This window comes from Ambystoma mexicanum, chromosome 8 (genome assembly GCF_040938575.1).
Source record: "Ambystoma mexicanum isolate Mex_15411 chromosome 8, UKY_AmexF1_1, whole genome shotgun sequence".
Taxonomy (NCBI): Eukaryota; Metazoa; Chordata; class Amphibia; order Caudata; family Ambystomatidae; genus Ambystoma; species Ambystoma mexicanum.
Window position 1 is genome coordinate 173,666,024 of NC_090929.1, and position 24,312 is coordinate 173,690,335.

General features: G+C 46.2%; 1 protein-coding gene across 1 annotated transcript in view; it reads right to left on the minus strand.

Annotated features, from left to right (window-relative positions):
* Nucleotides 1-531: 531 nt before the first annotated feature.
* The window catches only part of SNAPC4 (small nuclear RNA activating complex polypeptide 4), a 676,731-nt gene continuing 652,950 nt past the window's right edge, over nt 532-24,312 (minus strand). The window contains exon 24 of the mRNA XM_069609574.1: nt 532-1,118. The gene's annotated coding sequence lies outside the window, so the exon portion shown is untranslated. The remainder of the gene's footprint in view (nt 1,119-24,312) is intronic.

The window sequence follows — 24,312 nt, forward strand, 5'->3', positions numbered from 1 at the left end:
TATGAATGCTGTGACGGGTGAAAACATTTGTACTTTGATAAAATACCACACTAAAGATTGAGACAAGAAAGAAGAAGTAAATGGGTAGTGGAGGATGAAAAACACACATCAAAGTTGTAAAATGTGCAGATATTTCAGTATTACCACACGCAACATCAGCTCATTGGCCAAGAAATTATTAAATCACATTAAGGCAATGGGAATCACATCTTTTATCATACGCGGTTTGTGACAAGCCAGAAAGACAAATTGTCTGTAGAAGACACAACAATCCTTACTTTTGCTCTGTTGTATAATTTGAAAATATGCATGGACAGAAATCCTGGGGACAAGGTAGAGTGGACAACTTCAATGACTGCAGAACTCTTACAAGAGATCAATTTGTATCTGCGGCCCCAAGAATTAGAGGCTCACTTCGAGCACACTGCACACCCTAATTTTACCACATTCGCCAACCTCCTCCCCACAAACATGCATCCACTGGAAATACTGCACACATGCATGAAATTAACACAAACGAGAAAGGCGTACTTAATGAGAAAATATAACATTTATTGTCTATCAATAAGTTTCCTCCTTTTCATACAAAATATCACACTTGGTATTAAATATCACTGCTTATAAATTAGAGTGTGAATGGAAAAACGGAGAACGCAAAACATCTGTGAGAGCTGAACAACATACAATGTTCGAAAAGTAACATATATAAAGGTCCTGGAGCATACAAATAAATTAATTGAAATGCTTTCATCCTCTCTAATGGTTTCTTCTCCATCCCGCAGACTGCTGTGACCACATCTGTGAGAATACTATGTTTAGATTTGTTTTATTGGATGTAAAATAATGTCCATGCTAATGGACCACAGTGTGCAGTAGATGCTTCCCTATTTCAGATATGACAATAATTCTGTAAACAGACAGGAAGCCAGGTAGCCGCAGAGCTTTGTGAGCTGTTAGTGAGTTGTTTCCACGTTCATCTCAACCTGTTGCGATGTATGTCTGTGAGGGCCTCTACCATCGTCTTAAAAACCCGGGTCTGTAAAAATTGTAAATATCAGTGTCTCCAAAAAGTGCTTGTCTCTCCGTTACCACTCCAACAGGTTGATCATTATGGACGCCTGTAAAAAGGAAATAAGGCAGTTATTTACAATGTCACCATCTGCAAACCACTGGATAAAAATACATGTCTTCTAGTATAAACAAATGATTGCATTGAGTCAAGTCAAAAAACTGAAATTACAGCTAGGAACAAAATATTTCACAGAACCTTCATCTCAGCCTGCCTGCTTCACTGGTATTTTTTTTTATTATCTAGGAATGGCACAGGTATAACATCTTCCAACCATTGGCACCCCAACTAATCAGGTGTGACCTGAGACACTGAGGAGACCCATGGCCTGTGGGTTGGCTTGCTCGGTACACTGGACACCCCGGTTCCTGTCACTAGTGTCAGCACAGGGCGATATGGCATCTTCAGCATGGAGAATATGGAATGGCTAATACCTCTAAAGTCAAATCACTAAAAGGTGCTTTAGCACTAAAACTCACTGCCACCGCCACACCAGCCTACACACTACCAAGGTCTGGTAGAAAATCCTTTGATGTGCGATGATCTGGCTCAGTTGTACATCAAGGGATTGATCTATCTATCTGTCTATCTATTGAACACTTATAAAGCGCATAAACTTTCAGGAGAGGTATCATGGTGCTTAAAGATGCGAAAGCAGCGGGACCAACAAAATAAACAACAATTTAAGCAAAATGATAAGTATTGATGACCCCTGAATCGTAGGAGTCCACTGTCAGTACACACACAACAGAACACACCTCCTCATTTTAGAAGGTCCCTGAAGCTTAAAAAGTGGTGCAAGGAGCAAGCGTAAAAGTGCTATGCCTGTTTTAAAATCAATGTTTGCGTTCTGGGACATTTTCCAGGATTTTGCTGCCTGCCAAAACCACACGGTTTTTACGACAGCCTACTATTTTCATGCTGGCATCAAACAAATGGTTTCCTATGGAGTCATATTATTTTAAGATCTGCTAAATGTAGACAGATTACTTGGGAATCCACTGTAAATACCCCTCCACAAGCGCTTTAACACTGTTTTTGCACTTCGCATTGCAAATGCCCAAAATTACACGTCGGGTACAAAAGTGCACAAAGGTGCAAACACAGAGGGTCCCCTGCGTGCAATTTACAATTTTCTGAAAATAAGTCTGCAAATCTTTTTCTATGTGCTCTGTTTTATGTGCACTTGATCACAGTGCATATTTAACTTTTTTTTAATAAAACAAGTGCACCCCTCTTCTCCCCATTTCCCTCACCGTGTAAACGTCCCCTAATCCCGGGGTTTGTATCCTGCGACTCGCTACAGGTTTTGGAATACAATTTCCATAATCTCTGACCTTTTACTCAGCTAGCTAGAGCTAGTTGGAGCCCAAAAGATCTGGAGAGCTGAAAGCTGCAGAAACTAGCCTTAACTCCTTGTCCAAACAGCGTTGGTGTGTGTTTTAGTTGCTTCGTTGTGCCCCAATAATCATGCACTGCGATAAATGCACTGAAAAATGTACAGAAAAAGGAAACGTTGCCACAGAGCACTGGTTTCAATGGTGATGGGCCCAAAATGTCGCCCTCATAATTGCGACGGCCGAAATGTCCGACTTTTCTTTTTAACACCACCCTTACACCACATATATATGTGGGTGGTATGTGATATTATAGTAATATTATAGTAATATGGGGGGGTTGCGGGGGTTTCCCCCTCATATCTATGTGGTGTAAAGGGGGGCAATTCGGCCGTAGCAATTATGGGGGCGCAGAGTTGCCTTTCTATAAACACGCTAGCCTAACTCTGTCATTTTTTTCGGCTGCTTCTGGGAAAATCAACTGCTAACCTCCTGCTTGTGTAGTGTGTTGATGTGCTTCGCACCGAGGATGTACCTAGGCCCATTGTTCCCTGGCTAAACCTTCAGTCACACAAATCAAAGAGGATGAGTCTTGCAGGTTCTTTCCTTATACCAGAACATTATGACCCACACAGAGGAACTACAGATTGTGCTGTTGTTTTCAGAGTACGGTCCAAATCTTTCAGCCTCTTTAGAGCCAGGGGTGTAGACCAGAGAGGGCAGGCCTACCCAAAATACATAAATCACCACCCACTTAGCCTGTGGTCTTACCCTGCTAAACAGATTGTAAAACTATGTGCCTTTTTACACAATTTTCACAGAATGTGTGTTGTAAATTGTGCCATTTTAACCCAAATCTTAAATATTCACAGGCCCTGTGGTTGGTTCGGGTTCCCCCGCTATGCTCATTCACACCTGCATATTCAGGGAAAATGCATATGGCCCCTCCCATTAAAAACTTCACCAGTAGCCACTGCCACTCAGTGCGTTACTCTGGTCCATTTTATTTACCCATGAAAAGCAAAGATCCACTGTACTATTTACAGAATAAATCGTCCAATTACAACGCATGTTCACTTAATCATTTTTAAACTACGATTTTGATGTTTTATAGAAATATGATTTGTGTAGCCTAATATTTGTTCACTCTTATCAGAAATACATAATTCGTACGATTTTTTAGCCATTATTTTATCTAAAATGTGCTGTTAAAATGAACAATTATTACCAAAAAGCCCTGAGGGAGAACAAACCACCTTCCTTTTGTGGGGTCCCCTTGGAGTGGGTTCAACTACATTAGTTTCAGGCCGCACTTGTTAACAATCCTTGCTACAACTTTCTTTAGTTGTGCACTAAAACAAACGCAGGAAGCTCTATGAACAGGGACGTCATTTCACCAAAATGCCAGGGGTAGCGGAAGTGACACCTCACGACACTTGACCTGTGATGACATCACAGGAAGTGATGTCATTTGACCCCACCCCAAAGTGACATCACAGGAAGCAATGGAACATGACCTTTCACCCCATGACGGAAGTGGCATCACATCGCATTGTTTCTAAGTACATTACGAAAAATATGGTTACGATATCACTGTAAAGTGAAATACATTTATACAAGAATCGATTACCATATGTATCATTAATATCAGCTTGTATAGGCCAATATTACCAAATTACTGTGAATGCAAGCAGACCTCCAAGGCCAAGCGATAATGGTATGTTATTATATAGCACTTACACTTCATAGAGAACAAATATACATACAATATTACCTGACCTGTGTTGGTACTCATTTATCAACCTCAGCAGGATGAAAGGCTGAGTTGACCTTGCTGGGAGTCGAACCTGCAACCTGCAGATCACACACACATTGCAGCAGCAAGTGCTCAACTGACTGAGCTATCTTAATGGCTATAGCTATCACAAAACCAGCCACTCCAAAAACCAACAGCCACATTCTACTGGCACAGCCCAGGAGCCTCAATTTAATTTAAAAAAAAAAAGAAACTCTTTTTTTGTGATTTTCATTTTTGGGGGGTAGCGAGGGAGACCACAGGGGTAGCAAGGCAGACCTCAGGGGTCGCAGGTTCGACCCCTGACAACCCCTAAACGACATCCCTGTATGATCAACAGTGTCAGAATGAACGACTACCGAGCACTTAGATGGGGTCTACTCCAAGGCTACCTAAGGTCCTACTCTAATGTCCATTTTCCTGTTCCAACAGCAAGAAATTATAAGTTACTCACCGTAGTGACTAACGTACTCTTAGTCCCTAGCCCCCTTTCTTCCATCTGCATGGGCGTCCCTTCCAAGGGACGGGAGACAGAACCTTTTTCACCAAAAAAACATTCTTCCCCTTTAAATTTAGAGGCGCGCTGGGGTGCGGCCCAGGGAGCATACGCTGCCCTGACTCCGCCCTCCGGCACCACACCTCAGTCACCATTGACGCGTCGACAATAGATTTAACATTGCCTAATGACACCAGTATTATTAGGGCGGAGGATGGTGGGACGTATGGAGGAAAGGGGACTAACGACTAAGAGTATGTTTGTCACTACGGTGAGTAACTTATAATTACTCTTATGCCCCGTCCCCTTTCCTCCATAATGCATGGGTGATTACAACTGAATGTAGCCCCAGGGTGGAGGAGACCCTCCTTAAGCAAATATGTTCCTGAGTACCGCCTGTCCGAAAGCCGCATCAGATCTAGAGCCGGCATCCAAACAGTAATGCTTGCAGAAAGCAGAGGGAGTGGCCCAAGTGGCCGCCCTGCTTACGACTTGCCAAGGGAAGAGTGGCAAACCGCTTCCGGAGATGTAGCCCTGACGAGCCAGTCGTCGATGTATGGGTAGATGTGGAGGCCCTGTGCTCTGAAGAGGGCAGCCACCGTATTCATGAGCCTGGTAAAGACCCTCGGGGCCGAGTTGAAGCCAAAAGGGAGGACCTTGTATTGGAAATGGTAGCCCATGATCCTGAACCGTAGGAAAGAACAAAGGGGCTGCCAAATTGGGACGTTTAGGTACGCGTCCTTCAGATCCAAGGAGCACATCCAGTCTCCCTTGCACAATGTCTCCGCTACAAAAGCTGGCGTAACCATCTTGAATTTTTGTAGAGGTAAGGAGAGGTTGAGGGTGGAAAGTTCCAGCACAACTCTCAGGCCCACCTGGTTCTTCTGGCAAAAATCCTGGAGTAAAAGCCCAAGCCTCGCTGGGAGGCTGGGACTTCCTCCACTGCCTGGCTCTCTACAAGCAGCCAGATCTCTGCCAGAAGAGTTGCTGTCCCAACTTAAGGGAGTAGAGGGGAGGTGGGAGGAGAGGCTGATATGAGTAGGCGGTACCCCGTGGATACTAGGGAGAGGATCCAGGGGTCCGCGTAATTCTGGCACCAGAAATGTGCATGGAGAGCAAGCCTGCCCCCCAATGGAGACACGTGGACCCGGAGGGGCGTGTCATGCCTTCTTTCTCTCAGAGGCTGTCGCGGAGGAGGGGGACTGGGAAAAGCCCTTACCCCCCCTTTTTGTTGCTTGCACCGGTTTTGAGACACGAGCGGTCAGGCTGCCTGTATCTCTGTTCCTGGAAGCCGTGGAACCCTCCGTACGTATGCCGCCTGTCAGAGCGCTGCTGTGACTGGGTGTACGACTTGGGCGTGGTCTTTGTCAAGATGGATAAAGACTTGGCCGTTTGTGAGCTGTTTTTCTTTTTGTCCAGCTCCTTGTCCCTGGTGGAGTGGAAGAGGACCCCCCTTCGAACGGCAGATCTAGTATGCGTTCCTGGACGTCCGAGTTGAATTTCATTGCCCGGAGCCAGGTTGTCCTTCTCATGTCCGTGGTGATACAGATGGCACGGCCAGAGGTGTCAATATGGGCCTCGGTGGATTCCATGAGGTCTTGCGCCACCAGCTTGGCCTCAGCCAGTCCCGCCCTGAAACGTGATTGGCTCTGCGTAGGGAGTTCCAGGAGGAAGTCCGCAATTTCCCGCCATAACCTTTGGTTAGCGGCAGCCAGCATGGCATCAGCGTTGGCCTGGCCAAGATGCAAGGATGCGTTGGAACACAGTTTCTTCCCGTACGCCTCCAAGATCGTCTCCTCCTTGCCTAGCAGGGTCGTCGAGGAGGAGGCTGAGGACGACTGAGGCTTGGAGTACAGTGATGCTGCAGCAATCACTGAGGAGTGTGGCTGAGAGTGGGCCGATAGCAACAGTGAATCCCCCTCCATCTGCCTGTACTTGGCGTCCAGGCGTTGATTGACCGGCTGGACAGAGTGGGGCTTGAACCAACCCTTTTTGGCCAGGCAGACTACATCGGTCTGCAGTGGAATTCCCGTTTTGGAAGAAGGGCGTCGTGTGAGGACTGCAGCCAGAACCCCCTTTGCCGGCTGCTCAACCTTGGGTTGGGAAGGGCCCTGGTACCCCGCCAGTCCTGCAAGACGTTTGTGGAAGGCCCTGGCTGAGGATGGCGTGTCAGGATCTTCCTCCTCATCCGTATCCTGTGGATCAGGAGGATCCTGCGTAGGTGGAGGAGTAGCGGGAGCCGGAGGCTGGGGTACGCGGACCAGAGCCAGATGCTGGTACGGAACCGCCTGAGGAATCGGCTGGGGAGCTGGAGGCAGAGGCTGCACCGGGGCTGCCGGAGGAGGAGCCTGTGGTGCTGGTAGCATCGTAACGAGCACGTCCCGGATAGTGTCCCTGAGGATAACCCCGATCCGAGGTGGCTTCATGAGCATGAGGATCCTCCCGAAGAACCCCTCTTCACAGACTGCAGAGGTGGTACGGGGGTACCGACGGGGTAGCAGGAGTCTGCTGGAGCCGCTGCATACCCTGCACGTAAGGACGCAGTGGGAACCTGCCCTGCACAAATGAATGATAGGCTGTAGTCCACGTACCTGGTTGAGGCCAGTCCCACCTTGACACATGTTCTTCGCCAAACTCCTGGAATTGAGTTGGATGGGTGTCGATGTCTGGCACGGCGGCCATTTAGTCGAGCTGCCTGCCAGGTGCCTGCGTCGTGTTGCTCGGCTTGCTGGGCCCAGCCTTCTCCAAGACTCTTGAGTGTGGATTGCGAGGCCTACCCTGCTCCTGTGGCCTAGGCCCAGTAGGTGCGACATCCTCGGCCCGTGGCTTGTTTGAGCTGCGTTTAGGCGTCTCCTCTGCAGTATTGCCGGTACAAGGGCGTGGCCACTCGGACATAATGCCGGTAAAAGGGCGGAGCCCCTCGGGTGGGGACCTGGTCAAAGAACCTTCCGGTCTCTCAGCACTGTCACCGGGAGGATCCGAGAATCCCTTGGCCAGTAGGCCAGTACCTGGAGCAGCCTCGGTGCGCGTGCTGGTACAAGGACCTGAGCGGTCCCTCCCACGCGGGCGAATCCTTGGGAAGGAGTCTTCCTTGCGGGGTGCGATGAAAAATAGAGGCACTACCTTGGGCCTGGCTCGATGTTTCACGAAGTTCTTGAGGTCCTCTGGAGGAGACTTCTGGAAGAGCGCCCTCCACCTGGTTTGTCTGTTCTTCAGCGATTTCGATGACAGGGCATTGCACGCTGTACAAGCATGCCAACCGTGGTCTGGGCCAAGGCAACGTAGGCAGAGGGTGTGGGGGTCTGAAGTTGGGAAGAGCCCACTGCAGGATGGACATCTGCTGAACCCTGTGGAAGTCGACATGCGCCGGGGAGGAGAGCGACGCCTGCGGACGGAGTACCTGAATGATAAGAAAGACAAAAAAGACAAAGAGAAGAAGTATTCGCGCGTGGAATTACATGGCCGAAGCTAAACCCAGGAGCGCTGGTGAATTCGGCCCGTTCCCGTTGCGGAAAAGGGGACTGAGGTGTGGTGCCGGAGGGTGCAGTCAGGGCAGTGCATGATCCCAGGGCCGCACCACCACGCGCCTCTAAATTTAAAGGGGAAGAAGGTTTTTTCTGGTGAAAAATGTTCTGTCTCCTATCCCTTTGGTAGGGACGCCCATGCAGTATGGAGGAAAGGGGACGGGACGTAAGAGTACTCAGAGTTGTCGCACCCTGGGAGTGTCCTTCATTTCACTCACAGTCTCGGGGTAGTGAAAGTACTGATCAAGCTTCTTTCTTGGCCTTAAGAGTTGCTCCAGGAGAGGAGTCACCTTGAGTGCTGTGTAGATGACAGCCCGCAGAGCCTTATAAAGGAAAGAACTTGTAACTACCCCTCTCGCCCCAGATGGTGCCTTCAACAATGGCCAATAGGGATATCTCCCAGACTGCATAGGTGCTTTTCAGACATAAGTTATTCACACCCACCACCCAAGAATTGACCTAGAGAAAAGATGGACCAAAGGCAACTTTGCGCATGCAGTGTGTGGCAAGGAGTTCTCTCCTATGCTTTATTTGTGCCCAAGGGAAGCCAAGTTTACTAGCAGTTTAAACAGCAGGATTAGAACCTTTGAGGAACTCGACCACCGAACCACTAACATTAAAGCACAGAATCCTGCAACTATCTAAACCAATCAATAACCAATTATCCAACTGAATTTCGCATGTCTACACCTTGTACAAAACCATGGATCCCGGAAACCATTGAACCGACCCCAAGCAGGGGACCACATATTGAATCCACCTTGCCTTGCTAAAGATTATTAGGTCGAAACATGTGTTGGCTGCTCTGTTCCTTCTCCAATGCACTACTCCGTCTATGTCATCGACGGCATTAAGATCCCTCTGTCACACAAGGGAAAGACCCGTTAAGTTTACCTTGACTCCACACTGTCGCTAACGACACAAATCAATGCTATTGCATCCTCAGCTGCTCACATTACTAAACTAACCAATGGTTGTAGGTCCTTCCTCTCAACCAACAACTGCCTCAGCATCTCACGGGCACTAATCGGCGCAAGACTTGAGTACTGCAACGCGCTATTTGTCGTAACATCAGGTAATAACATTAGCCGACTATAGGTCATCCAAAACAATGCCATGAGGGCGGCACTGAACATATCCAAAAGAGGGCACATCAACTCGGCCAGAATAAATGCACACTGGCTCCCGATCCACAAGCGTATCACCTCTAAATCACTTGATATCACCCACAAATGCATCTCTAATACTGCTCTGAAGTACCTCGCACAAAAGAACATCAGGTCACAGTCAACCCGACCCACTCGCACCATCAACTCCCACCGTCTTATCGCACCAAGATTTAGACTAAAACGATCGGGAGGGCTGAGCTTCCCAGTGATTGCCTCCAAAAGCTGGAATCCCCTACCACATCAGCTAAGATCAAAGCAATCTTACTGGGTTTTTAGAAAAAAACTCAGTAAAAATGTGTTCGCTTTATGTGCCTCCTTTACGCATCTTACCAACACTCTGCAATGTAACCAGCGCCTCGATGCCTCCAGGTTGCTGCGTGCTATACAAATGAAATAAATAAATAAACGAAATGATTATAATTGTAACTTGTCACAAGGACAAGTCAAGACACTGACGCAGGCACACTTGTATTTCTTCAATGTGCCGTCACATTACCAACAAATAAAACATAGGAGAGAACACCTTAACAAACACTGCAAGTGAAAAGTTTCCTTTGATCCTTCTTTTCTTCAAGTTAACCCTCTGGGGCACTTATGGTGTGGCTCCAGACCAAGGCACATGCAGCATGCATTCTTGAACCCCTCAACAATATAATAAACATACGCCGTGCGCAGCTGATTACGGGCTTCATCAAACACTCACCTTGTTCTCAAGAATTGACGTACCCTCTCTATTGAGCCTGTCACAAGAATTGATGCATTTCTCAGTTCTACCTCTCACACCGGTTCCAATACTCCTTGTCGGATGGTTTCAGTGGTCCCCACCAGTGTCAGAGGTAGCATCCCCAGTAGGATTCTTGTTTCAAACTCACCTTGATCTCCAATCTCTCTCTTGGGGAATGGGCGAGCTGGCTCAATCACCTAATCTCTCCTCGCCCCGGCACACTGTTTCCACACACCATCTCTCTGGAACACTGTTCTACCTCTCTCAAAGTTAGTTTGACTGGGTTTCCTTTTTATAATGTGGGGCTGTCTCTAATTTCACTAATGCATTCTATGATTGGGGGGGTCCATTGTGGCAATCAGTGGATTTGTTTGGGCTTTGTGGTTCTACTTCCTTCACACGGGTTTGCACTCTCTCATCAGATTCATGTTCTGAGCATTCTTTCATTTCTTGTTCTCTCTTTGAGGGTTTGATTGATGGTGTTTCTGTGAGCCAAGGACACAAATCATAGAAACAGGCAGGTTTGCTATGGCGGCGAGCTGGTCCCGTGGTCTGGCACTACTTTGCATTGCCAGTAACTGACTTATCCCGCTACGCCCTGCAGTGCACAGTGCGCAGTGCGCACATCTTCCACTTACTTCTCTGTGCTTGTGAACGATTACTGGTTCTTGACTCTTGTTTGTGATTCTGTCATGGACTTGTTGGCAACTGGGGTGCTCAGCCCGAGGCCCTCCTGGAGCAATTCCCAGCTTACGCTGAGGAAGAGCAGGAAAGCTGCTGCTGATAAAGTTTTTCCTCTAAATACAGCTTCACCTTGATAAACCATGATTTCCTGTTCGCGGACACCCACATGTTCCTATAGTTTACTGTGGTGGACCACTCTATGCTCTGTGTGTAATACATTTCTTGGTGAGTTATGGAGTGAGGACTTCCTGTGAGGGTGGCTGTGGGAGTGCCAGCGGGTTGGAAGAATCTTGTAATGGGTGGATTCAGAGTCCACCAGGTCTGCTCCTTGACCCCATTCTAAGTGACTATATCACATCTATTGCATTCAGCCAGCTTTACAAGCAACCTGATAGGATGTATTGTCTTCCAGCATGAAATGGACTGAAACGTTGCTGGCACTGGTCAAACCAATAGATCAATGAAGTGGCACAAGTCAGAACAGTGAAATGTTTTCATTGAATGTGGCATATTTCCCTCTTTTGGTGCATGCCCTGGTCCTCCCATGAATCAGAGTATGCCCAAGAAAATAGCAGTGCTCATGGACCCAGGTTTAGGCCACTAGACAGATCATTTTCAGTCTGCCATCAGCCAATTACAACCTGGATTCAAATTCCGAGTGCAAACTCCCCGCTGCACCAATGGATGAAATAGCTATGTGAATTTTGGATTTTCGCCAAACCAAGTTAAAATTTCAAATTGGCCAAGATGCAAATTACTAATTCATGTTTGATGTAAATATGTGTCGCTTTTTGTGCACAGTTGTGCACATTCACAGGAACAATTTCCTATGGGTGTTTTAAGGGGATTTGCAACTTTTGGGACACTCACTATAATGTGACACAACATTTAGAATGTCAAAGTGTGTTATATATCTTCTTCCCAACATTTTGTGAACATTTGGCGAATGGCATCAATAGTATTAGCATCTCAAAAGCGCTCTACCTATGTGGAGACAAAGTTAATCCTAACTAAAGAGTTTTCAATAGAGACAAAGTTCAAAGGACTACTACTGATTATCTCTCCGTTAAACATTTTCTCACACAATGTCGTACTTGATAGGTGGACCTTACTGCAAGTATTTACCTTTACATAAAACATAAAATGTGTCTGGTTTTCAGTATATCAGTCATATTTTAAATGTTATTTGCCATTCAGACTTTAACTGTATTTGTATTTGTATTGAGAAAATTACCCTTGTAAAAATATTTGAATAGAGTGACCAATTATAAACAAGGTCAGTGGATCTCTCAGACTTGAAGCACCAACTTCAAATTGGGCAAGACAGATTCACCAGCCACTGACTGAATCTACAGGGTACTATAAGGGTGCAGAAGTAAGGCTCTGACAAAGAGGGGTCATCATGATTAGCATACACCTTTATTCAAGTGAGAAAATGAAAAGAAAACTCCAACTTGCCCTATCTCTAGGAGGGTGTTCCCTGCCTCAACTGATATACTAATGTCACAGCCAGGATGTCAAAAGTCAAAGTCCAAAGTCCTGTGTCAGAATCCTATCTTTGTCCCTCACACTGTATGCTAAACTAAACATATAAATGATATCTTGCTGCTCCAGAGGAGCTTCCCCTGGACAAAAGGTAGTGTTTAGTTTGAAAGCTCTCAAAGTTCAATCTCCACTGGCGGGGAAATGTGTCATGCCTGCGCCATGGGCACTGTCCAGTAATTTGGTCGACAGACAAATGGTCGACGCAATTTGGTCGAAAGACAAATGGTCGATTTTTTTTTTATTTTTATATATATTTTTCAGGTGTTCGTTTAGGAAAAAAAGGGTTTTTTAGCAATAAAAAGTGGTTGGGGGAGGACCCCCCCCCCAAAAAAAAAAGAAAAAGGTGAAAATACAAAAAAAATAAAATTCGACCATTTGTCTTTCGACCAAATTGCGTCGACTATTTGTCCTGTCGACCTTTTTTTTTTGACCAAATAACCTGTAACCGCCATGGGCACATACATTTACGATCAATATGGACTTTATTTTCCATTTGCGAGACTTTGGTGCTTTTCTATTTTTCCCAACAAACTACACTTACCACAATGCACTTGGCTATAACCATCTATTCCTGGCCATTCCTATTCGTCATCTTCGGAACTACAATCCCCAGAAGCCCTAGGGATCTCCTCTCCTTCCACCAGCTCAGGAACAGAGAGGAAGGTGGCCGATTGTATGCAGGTGTGCTGATCCAGGTGCAACCAATTAGCCTGCCTCTGTGCTGGGCTGGGCGGTATAAAAGCTGCTGCCTGCAGGAGCTCAGTCTCTTGCATTAAGAGTCCTTCCAGCACCTTTTTGCTTCGAGCTATGGATCTTGTATGCGGTTCTTCCTTACTCCGGCTTTGGATCCAGTGCCCTTCCGGGCTCTCTGCTTTGCAACCGATCACGCTCTGCTGCTTTCCACCCTTCGCCATTGCCCTGCTGGGCTCTCTGCTTTGCAGCCGATCATGCTCTGCTGCTTTCCAGCCTCTGCCCTTGCCCTGCCGGGCTCTCTGCTTTGCAGCCGATCACGCTCTGCTGCTTTCCAGCCTCCGCCTTTGCCCTTCCGGGCTTCTGCCTTGCAGACGATCACGCTCAGCTGTTACCTTCCGCCCTGGTCTTCCAGGCTCCTGCCCTGCAGCCTGCCTCACTCCGGCTGCCTACAGTCCTTGTCCTCTGTGCTCCCTGCTCTGCAGCCTGCCTCACTCCGGCTGCCTTCGGCCCTTGTCCTCTGGGCTCCCTACCTTGCAGCTTACAGTCTTCTGCAGCCTTCTACAGTCAGCGGCCCTCCTCCTATGGGCTTACTCCTTGCTGCCGGTCCTTCTGGCTCCTTGCCGCGCAGTCTGCTTCTCTCCGCTGCCAACATCCCTTGTCCTCGGGGCTTCCTACCTTGCAGCCGATCACGCTCCGCTGCTTGCTACCTACAGCCTTTGTCCGCTGGGTTCTCAGCCTAGCAGCCCTCTACAGTCCTCTGCAGCCTTCTACGGTCAGCGGCCCTGCCCCCCCAGGGCTCACTCCTTGCTGCCCGGCCCTTCTGGGCTCCGTGCCGTGCAGCCTGCTTTACTCCGCTGCCCTAAGCCCTTTCCCTCTGGGCTCCCTACCTTACAGCCCTGCTCCTGTGGGCTTGCTCATTGCTTTCCTGCTCCTCTGAGCTCTCAACCTTGTTCCATACCGTCCTCTGCTATCCAATTCTGTTATTTAACTTTCCCTTCATTTCCTTCTGCTAGTTTGCTATCAACTTCCTTTTCCTGGATTTTTCTGTAAGTATCTTCTCTTGTACTGTTTGTAGACCCTTTTGTACAGAGCTTCTCTGTTGGTTTCCATCAGGCAACCTCTGCCCCTTCCCTTGTCTCGTTTCTACGTTACAGACACCCATAGCTGTTGTTCCAAGCCATGAGCAAACAGCGTGGGCCTCTGTTATAGCAAACTGTGCAGAAGGCTAGAGTTTTTCCTAAGGTCCGTGGAATACTCTTTTCCTATATCTGCATACACCCCTAGAGGGAATCCATTCTGTTGTACCTTATTCCTTGCTACACTTGCCTACTCTTTGTTCTCATTACTTTCAGCTGTGTGTGTACTTATCTGGCCACCTTACTTCAGCACAACCACCCATAACCCTTCCTGGGTGTCCTGTGCCTCTCTTTACAGGATGTCATCCCGTGACAAAATGTCTCCCTTCCCCAACCAACCTTTCTCAGGTTTCTTCTCTGTCTCTGAGGGTCCCAGAGCTTGGATGGCAGACCTGGTCCCCTTTCAGCTGGGTCCCTGCCCCTTGTTGGCAGACCTGGCTCCCTTCTACCAGGAACTGTGACGAAGAAGAGTAGTGTAATGTGGGTCTTGAGGCGATAATCGTAAGTAAATTTTCGAGTTTAATACAGCGAGCCCGCCGGAACAACCACTCCTCAAGCTGCCTTCACATCAACGGCCACTGCGGTCACGCAAACCCCTTCCCTTGGAATCAAAACAAGGAACAAATGCTTGCGTGACGGCACGCGCTCTAAAGTATTACTATTCTCTACATATCTCCCCCCTTAGGAGGACAAATTAACTCCAAACATTTAATATAATGAACAATGCATAAAATAATAATTTTAGGTAAATAACATGTACAACACATTGTAGAACCATATGAGGTACCAAAATAAGTATAACACATATTAGGAAATAACAAGTACCACAGAAAGTGGAACCATAGAGGTACCAAAACCTGTATAGGAATATCATATTATCATAACACAAAACTTCATTAATTCACGACATATAGTCTTTCATCCATGCTGGTTTGAACCTCAACCTGCAAGAAACACCAAAATTATTTCCATTACTCATTTCTTCATTCACATTCCCTTTCTTATTTTACTGCCCTGCATCCTCCACTCTTTCATTCATTCCATACGCTTTCGCAATTCTTCCTTTTGACCACACTTGTCCTGCTTCCAAAATTACCACTGACTTTTTAACTGCTGATATTTTCTTTGGCCCCAAATATTTACTTTCACAACATTTATTCACAAATCTGGGGTTCTTTACATACACCTTCTCTCCCACCTTCCACTCACGTTCCTTAACACTTTCACGAGCACTGAAATCTGCTGTACTTTTTTCTTGGCTAGCATTTATGAGTCATTATTTGTTCTCTATCTACATGAACCACTTTGGCAATCCCTAACCATCCCGGACACAATTTGGTCCCTGGTTCTCTACTCTTCAGAGATACGAAAGGCGACACTCCTGTCACTGAATGTGGGGTGGTTAGATAACTCCACGTCAACAAATTCAAAACCTCTCTCCACGGTTGCCCCCCTCTCATAGCCAATTGCAACCCTTCCTTCAGCCAACGGTTGACCCTCTCCACAAGACCATTGGCCCTTGGGTGATACAACGCCATTTTGATGCATCTTATGTCGTAACTTCTGAGGAACATTTTCATAGCTTCTGACACAAATTGAACCCCGTTGTTTGAAACAAGTTCCATTGGCACCCCTCCTCTAAAAACACTTTCTCCAAGAATGTTATCAATTCTCTAGCTGCGACTTCCTTAACTGCCTCCCACTTAACCCATTTAGAATGATAATCAATCAGCACAAGCAAAAACCTTAGACCTCCTCCAAAACCCCTAATTGGACCCATTATGTCCACAGCAACTCTGGTCCAAGTTTCAATAGGAACAGGATTAAGAATCATTGGAGTCTCACGCACAACCTTAGTTTTGTCACTCATCTGGCAAATCATACAGTCTTTCACCCACTTTTCAGATATCTTGTCAATCTGTGGCTACCAATAATTCTGACAAAGTTTTCTTTTCATAGCTCCTTCCCCCGGGAAACCCTCATGAGCAAGTTCAAGTAACCTTGACCTGACAGACTCCGGAGGAACAATACACCTCCCTCTTCTTAGTCTATCCTCAGAAATGTTTAATTCTTCCTTGAGCTGCCACCATACATCACATTTTCTATCCAAATTTCTCTTTTGGGGCCATCCCTTCACTGTCCACTCCTTGATTAACTTAAGTTCTTGATCAGATTCTTCTCCCGGCAACCATATTTCCTGACTAACCGCTTTCTTTACCTCCGCCACCACGGACTCTTCAATTCTACCATCATCAACCTCTACTTCAGTATCCCAGTAACCTGGATAGGCAGTCTGCTACTATATTTTTCTTTCCTGGAATAAAACTCACCTCAAAGTTATATCCATGTAGTCCCAGACGCCATCGACTTATCCTGGGTGAACCTAAAGCCCACCTCCCACTTTCAAATAATTGGACTAACGGTTTGTGGTCCGATCTAACAACAAACTGTCTGCCCCACAAAAAATACTTAAAGTGCTTAATGGCCCAGTACATAGCTAAGGTCTCCCTTTCAATAACAGAATATTTAGACTCTGCTCCCTTAAGTGCCCTTGATGCAAATGCAATGACCCTTTCCCTCTTATCCTTGTCATATTGTACCAATATAGCTTCAAGACCCAGTATACTTGCGTCTACTACCAACACTGTCTTATCATATGAATCAAACCTTCCAATTGAAGGAGCTTCACTTATTCCTCTCTTAATATTTTCAAATGCTGCATCACACTCTGGAGACCATTCAAACTTGGCACCCTTCTTGAGTATCACTCTTATAGGAGTTGAAACCATAGCAAAATCTTTGACAAATCGATGATAATACTCAGCAAGACCCAAAAAGGATCTCACTTGATCCTTGTTAGATGGTATTGGCGCATTCTTTACTGCTTCTACCAAGCTTTTCTTTGGTTTCACTCCAGACTCATCAATTTAATTCCCAAGATATTCCACTTTCTGAACCGCAATCTTGCACTTGTCTCTCCTCACTGTCAAACCAGCTTCAGATAGTTTACTCAATACATTGGTTAAAATCACATCATGCTCAGCTACACTACTTGCATACACAAGCACATCATCTTGAAACACTATAATGTTCTTTATCCCTTCTAAAACTGTCCATCACTCTCTGAATCACCGACGCCGCTGAGGCAAGCCCAAACGGCATTCTGCAATACTTGAAGGTACCAAATGGCGTTATAAACGCAGTTAGATGTTGACAGTCTTCTTTCAATGGAATCTGATGATACGCTTGAGAAAGGTCTATCACCGAAAACACTCTAGCACCTCTGAGAGTAGACACAGTATCCCCAATTATCGGCAACGGATGTCTGTCCACAAGTATATTCCTATTCACATCTCTCATGTCCACACAAAGCCTTATCTGTCAATTTGGTTTCGCAGCCACCACAATAGGGGATAACCATTCTGAGGTCTCACATTGCTCTACGATTCCCTTCTGCATCAGAGTCTCAATTTCCAATTTAAGCTTCTCTCTCAAATCGTGAGGTATTGGTCTCAGTTTGTGCACCTTTGGTATTGCTCCTGTTCTCAGACGTATTTCATGTTCAAATCCTCTGAGCATCTCTACATCTTCCTGAAACACCTTTGTAAAGCCTTTTTCCCACTTGTCCTTTACTTCTGCAACTGTAACTGGCTCCTCTGCACTTGCTCACCCCAACCTAAAAGAGAAGAGCCTTCTTGCGTAATATATACTTCTGATTCACAATTTCTACCTTTATATTTAATGGCTGCTTGGAACTTCCCCAACACCTCAATCCTCACGTTACCATATCCATATGGTTCAATGCTGTGCTCCTTCAAATCAGTGAGGTTCCCTTGTAAACTTGTAAACAACTTTCAAAAGTTTTTCTGGATACTAAAGTCCAAGGTGAGCAACTGTCTACTTGCAAGGTAACTACTCTTCCATTTACCAAAAACACATCTGTCGGAGAACCTCCTCTATTGGAAACTTCCGCAATCTCCAACACGTTTGGTTTGTATGTTCTGTACTGTGCTCACTCCATCTTCCTGTTCTGGGAATCTCACTCCAGGTTCAATATCATGTACTTGATTTGCCTCTCGACAAACTCTTGCAAAATGTCCCCTTTTTTTGCATTTCAAACAGTTAATGTTTCTTGCTGGACAGAATGCACTTGTCAAAATGTGGTGATTGCTGCCACACTTATAGCACTTAGTCTCTTTATTCATATTCATTCTTCTGGTTCCCCTCACAGCCGCCAATTCTCCTTCATGCCTGTCCCCCTTCATAGTCGACATGTATTTATGCGTCTGCTCCATGCTTCTGGCAGTCTCCACTGCTACTTCTAGAGATGCATCTTTAGTCAGCAGTCTTTCTTGAATCTTCATGTTGTTAGTACATCGCACTAACTGATCCATTATCAGCGAATCCGTTAATTGACCAAATTCACACGTGTGGCTCAACGATCTTAATGCAGCTATGAAGTTCTCTACTGGTTCACTGGGGTCTTGTATTCTTTGAAAAAACGTATTCCACTCAAATGTTATATTTTTCTTAGCCTCAAAATGAATGTCTAGCTTCTTTTCAGCTAGTGTGTACTGATCCACTTCTCCTTGACCTTCTTGTGGAGGTTCTGGCAAACCTTCATATACGCTACGCCCTTCCATGCCTAGATTGTGCAGGAATATTGCTTCCTTTCTTGCAAATTTGTCACCTCCAATTGCCACAAGATATGTATCAAAAAGCTTCTTCCATCTGTCCCACCTTATCAGTGGAACTCCTGGTTCCATTAGGAAAGGAGGAGGTGGGGCCATAGTGGCTGTTGCCATGATTAAGTAGTAGAGCCACCAGAAACTATTCCAACAACAAAATAACTCAAACCCAACTCTCACTAAGTTTGAAGCTGAAAAGTAGATGCGCTTTTCTCTTTTAACCACTGTATATGCATCTCTTTCGACGTTCTTTGCTTGCTCTGTACTTCGTGCTGACCAGATCAGTTTTATCAAACAAATAGTTTATTCTTATTTGAGTCTGCGAGAAGATTGAGCTTATTTCCTCATTACCACTGCAGCCGTGGGCGAGTTTGTTTATATACGAGTCCATGAGGCGGTGGAGCTTGTTTTCCAGTTTCTTCCAAAATGTTGGCCGAGCTGAGGGGTGTGAGCTATACGACTGCTCTGTCATGTACTGCGATGCCGTGCGATAAGAGGGAACGCCCCTCCATGCCCAACTCCTCCCCGCTCTCCCAGTGCCCCTCCTCACCTGGGAAATCCGTCGTTGGGACTCGGGGGCCGGAGCATTCCCGCCGCACTCCTGTGTGCCTCACAGGACTATACGCCGGATGAAGAGGCTGGCAGCAGGCCCAGGCGATGCCTCTCACTGCGCTCCCTCCATGGATTCAGGGAGGGGCGCCGGAACACACCAGTGTCGTCCGACCCAGGCGGCGTGCGTTTGTCCTGCTGCGGCGTTGCTTCCTGCCTTCCGCGGGCTTGCTGTTGTTTTCGTCCTCGTCGCCAAATGTAATGAAGGTCTTGAGGCGATAATCGTAAGTAACTTTTCGAGTTTAATACGGCGAGCCCGCCGGAACAAACACTCCTCAAGCTGCCTGCACATCAACGGTCGCTGCCGTCACGCGAACCACTTCCCTTGGAATCAAAACAAGGAACAAAGGCTCACGTGACGGCACGCACTCTAAAGTATTACTATTCTCTACAAGTAGCTTGGATGCTTTTCCAAACTGTGGTGGGTCCCTCACCCTGGTTTGCAGACCTGGTTCCCTTCTACCAGGAACTGCGACGACGAGGAGTAGTTTGGATGCTTCTCCAAACTGTGGTGGGTCCCTGACCCTGGTTTTCCTCTCTACTAGGTGCATAATCTCAAACACAGACTTGGTTTACTCGCATGCCAAGTTCTGTGTTTGTATGTATTGCTTTCACAGTTCTTTTCACAGTCTCTTATTTTCATAGGCAGACTTGGTTTACTCTCCTGTCAAGTACTGCATTCACAGGAATCACTCTCACAGCTTTCTTCACACCCACTTCTGATATTTGACAGCCCGGGGTCGCCTTCTCTCCAAGTACTGTTATGAAGACGATTATGTAACTGTATTACATGGTATGTTCTTCTCTTATAAGGGTAAGGAAAAGGTGGCCATCCATATCAAATGAAGGACATAGCAAATGCACCCTTTTTTGCTAATTAAACATCAGCCAAAACATAAATAAATTCCGTATTTCCTTTAGTTCAAAATAGTTTATTTTTTGTATTTTTCGGAACCAAAAAATTATTCAATTAGTTCTTTACATCACAAATCATGTAACAAACAATTTTAACATTTATCATCTGTTTATCTCAGTACCATGATTTCACAAAAGAATTCATATAGTTCTGATCAATTTCTCATAGCATATACAATACAATATGTTCACATATTCATTAATCTCATGTGTTAATGTGAGGTGGTCACATCTGTGGATCGCTCATTTAACCATTCTTCAATCTCATTCAGAGCTGATATCTTGTGTTTGTTGTTGATGCTCAGAGTCTGAGCCTCTAGGATTTCCACCTAGGATTACCACTACGTGTTTCGGGCCACTATCTGCCCTTCTTCAGGTAGAATATCAGTACCTTCCTTAATTGATCTACAAAGAAAATTAAAATGTGATTAGATATGTGTTTCCTCTAAGACGTCTTTGGGTATATGAAGCACTATCGCTGTACTGACCTTCATAGAAAAAGTATTGGGCATGGATAACACTCTCTCACGCCTGGACTGAAACACCAGGTTCACTCCTTAATGTGTTATACTTCTCTTGTGTCATATCTGTGGAGATAAGACACTACTTTAAAAACTACATCCTGTTAAAAATAGAGACAGTGTTAAGTGACCACGAGCGGGACCAGTCGCCAAAAAAGCGCTGGGTCCCACTCTATGATCACATATATGAAGAGACTCAATTTGAATATACAGCACTTACCAGACAACTTTATCTGGCTCTGTCATATACACGGGAGTGACTCGCCATAGCGTGGAGTTCTGAGTTTCTCTGATAGAGTCACAAGGGTAAACTTAGTTCATTCCTTGTCTAGATTATAGTCTGGTAGCACAGACCTAGCAGATAGCACCTGAGATTGTATGTGTAATAACAAACATATGTTATTTAGTAATAAGGAAATACCAACACAAAGGTGCACCTCCTTACCAAATCATCCTTCTCTTATAAGGGTCCCAGAACCTATTCTCTTTACAGTGTCTTATTGATATTCTTGTTAATGCCCCATAGGGCCTATCCTCTTTCTCCCAGTTTTCATGCAATGTTGTCTTTAGGGCTTCCTCTACCCTCTGGGGACCCCCAACCATAGTCTCAGCCACCCAAATACCTTCAGGGTTTTGGATGCAGCCCTCTGGTTGGTCGTGGGCTTCCCCGTGTCTCTCTCCTGCTTGCCGGCTGTCTGGGGCTCTTTCCGGCATGCTGCAGTGGCTCTGCGGCTTCAGACCCTGCTTGGCGTCCCTCTCTTTGTCAGACTGCGTGGTCCTGGAGTGCTGCGCTGCTGCCGTTCTCCCCAATGAGCCTCTCGGTTCTCCTTCTCTTTGCATGTCCCCTGGACACCTTGATTCTTGCCTTCCAGCGTTCCGGTTTTCCCCTTCGGGTCTCTGTGACAAGCATCTGCCATTCTCTCGATTCCTCCAGGGATATTCTGCCTGCCGGGTAAGTGCATTGTCAGTATTTATGTTGGTTTCCACTACGGTCTGTAGTTGAAGACCAGACCGTTCATTTAAATTCTTCGGATTGATCCCTACAGATCCGCACTTCTTGCTCATCACAGTTTTTTGGCTTGGATATTCATGATAGCCACCCCTATTTTTCCTCGTCTCAGTCCTTTCTACTTCTTGCATGTTACAGAGGTATATGTGATAGGAGGGTAGGGGTGGAGAAAGTGGGGGTGAAGGAGAGGTGTAGTCGTTAGGCGGATACTGCATTCTCCCACAATAGCTGTCACTGGCCCCATAGTGGGCTTCCCTTCCCATTATTTTCACCCGCTGAGTACCACCTCCACGGGGACTAATGGGCAGCAGCCTCACCTCCCGGGTCCCACTGGATGGGGCTCCCCCTACAATAATAGTGATGACACCCTGGGATTCGTGACAGTACGCAGATCTTGAATCAGTACAGTCGCCAACATCCATTTTACCATGCCAAAGGAGTAGGCATAAAGGAGTACACATCAGTTTGGGAAAATATAAGAAGTACCTACCATTACCGGCAACCAATATCCCAGTGTTACCGGGATATTATGGGTGCCAGCAACGGCGGTAAATTCCCATTCAATGGAGTTCCAGAGGACTCCATGGAATGGGTACTACTGGTGCCGGTGATAGGGGCAAATCTTCGCTGGTAAGCATATGTACTCCTAGCAGGTCAGGCCTGCCGGTAGTTCGCTGCCCCTATCGGCAAACTCAGAGCGTGCCGGTCCGATAATAAAAATGCTGGATCCGGTATTACCAGCATTTTTTCCAGCATTGATATTGCACTGGTACACCCGTAATGAGGGCCGAATTCCGTTTCCAGGCGATGAAAATTGTAAAAAGGAGATAGAACACTTTTTATTCGTATGGTTCACTGGCAAAATCATGACTTTTAACCGCTGTCCCGGATTGTTAAAATTTCCTGTTAAAGTCATAACTCAGTCTGAGGCTGTGGTTTAGGTCTACTAAGGTCTACACTGAGCGCACCCAATTGAAATCGAGATCTTTGTTTATTGCTTAACCCTATCAAAGTAGAAAACTGGAACTGCAGCTAAAGTAGTCCCCAAGCTTTTTATTTTAGCAGACATGCCTTCTAAACATGGACTAACGCCATATTACATATGTTCTGGGTCAGTGTGGAAAACGGACCAGCAAAGTTCCTGAAACAGATTGCAGTTGGATTGGTGCAGCAAAGACAGACTACAGCTGCAAGAGGTGCACTGCATCTTGTAGCACCTGTCTGATAAACAAGTGGCGCTGCAGGCGATGTCCATGCTCATCAGGCTGGTTCACCAGAAATGGGCAACAAGCAGATGTGGACCATCAAACAGGGTCTGTGGCCTCAAGAAGTGGTTCATGTTGGGCATGTAAAATGGGGAGATGTGAATACATGGTTCATAATAACTGCAGCCACGTTCTGTATTTATCAAGCAGCTCTCCCAAATATGATGTACATCTACAACCAGGAACAGTCTGTCATTGATAAACCTGCATGATACACACAGAAGACCATCACCAGCTATGTTTGACACACCTGTTTGATGTAACCAGACATTCTCAAAGCATGTTTTAATGTTGAAAGACTCGCGAGATTTGTTATATTTTCCATGTCTGAATCCACAGATTTGCCTTCAGATCCTCAGATCATCAAGATTCAATGGGCCTCATTATGACTCCGGTGGTAGCCGTGCAGGTAGAAACGGCAGGCTGCCGGTGGAGTCATGGTTTTTTTCTGGCACCTGGCAATGGGAAATCACTGGGGCATTACAGCCCCGGCGGTCCCTACGGCCAGTAGCCGGAAAAAGAAACTCCCCATTCGAGTCCCAATGGGAATTGGGAGGACGGATGCACTGGCCCAGTCTGCAACAGTGCTGGTGTATCCGTCAAAGTCTGCGAGCGGGTGCCGTTCCGACCGCCAGGTCAGACCTGGTGGCCGGGAGGGCATCCCGCACACAAACTTGTACTCTGCCGGTCCGGTAGCTCACCGGCACCATTCTTACCACGACCGGCAGGGTTATAATGAGGCCCAATGACTGGCAAAACAATCTCTTGCACCAAATTAGAAACCTGCGTTCAATCCCTTGTGGTCCAAAAACCGGGACTAGATATGCTGAACCTGCCACTTACATGAAAACATTTTCAGGGTGCAGTTTGTCTATATTGCCCATACATTTTATTGTATTTCACTCCAGTCCCTACAAGGTTGTCCAACTCCAGGCCTCCAGGATCGGAAACTTGATGAGTTTTCAGGATACCCCTCAATATTCATGAGAAAAAACCGCATACATTTAGAAACATTGTATGCAAATGTATTGCATAAATATTAATGAGGGGTATCCTGAAAATACGACATGCAGGCCGGGAGGATAGTTCAGGGGCAAAGTATTTGTCTTGGAAGCAAGGCAAAGCAGAGCAAC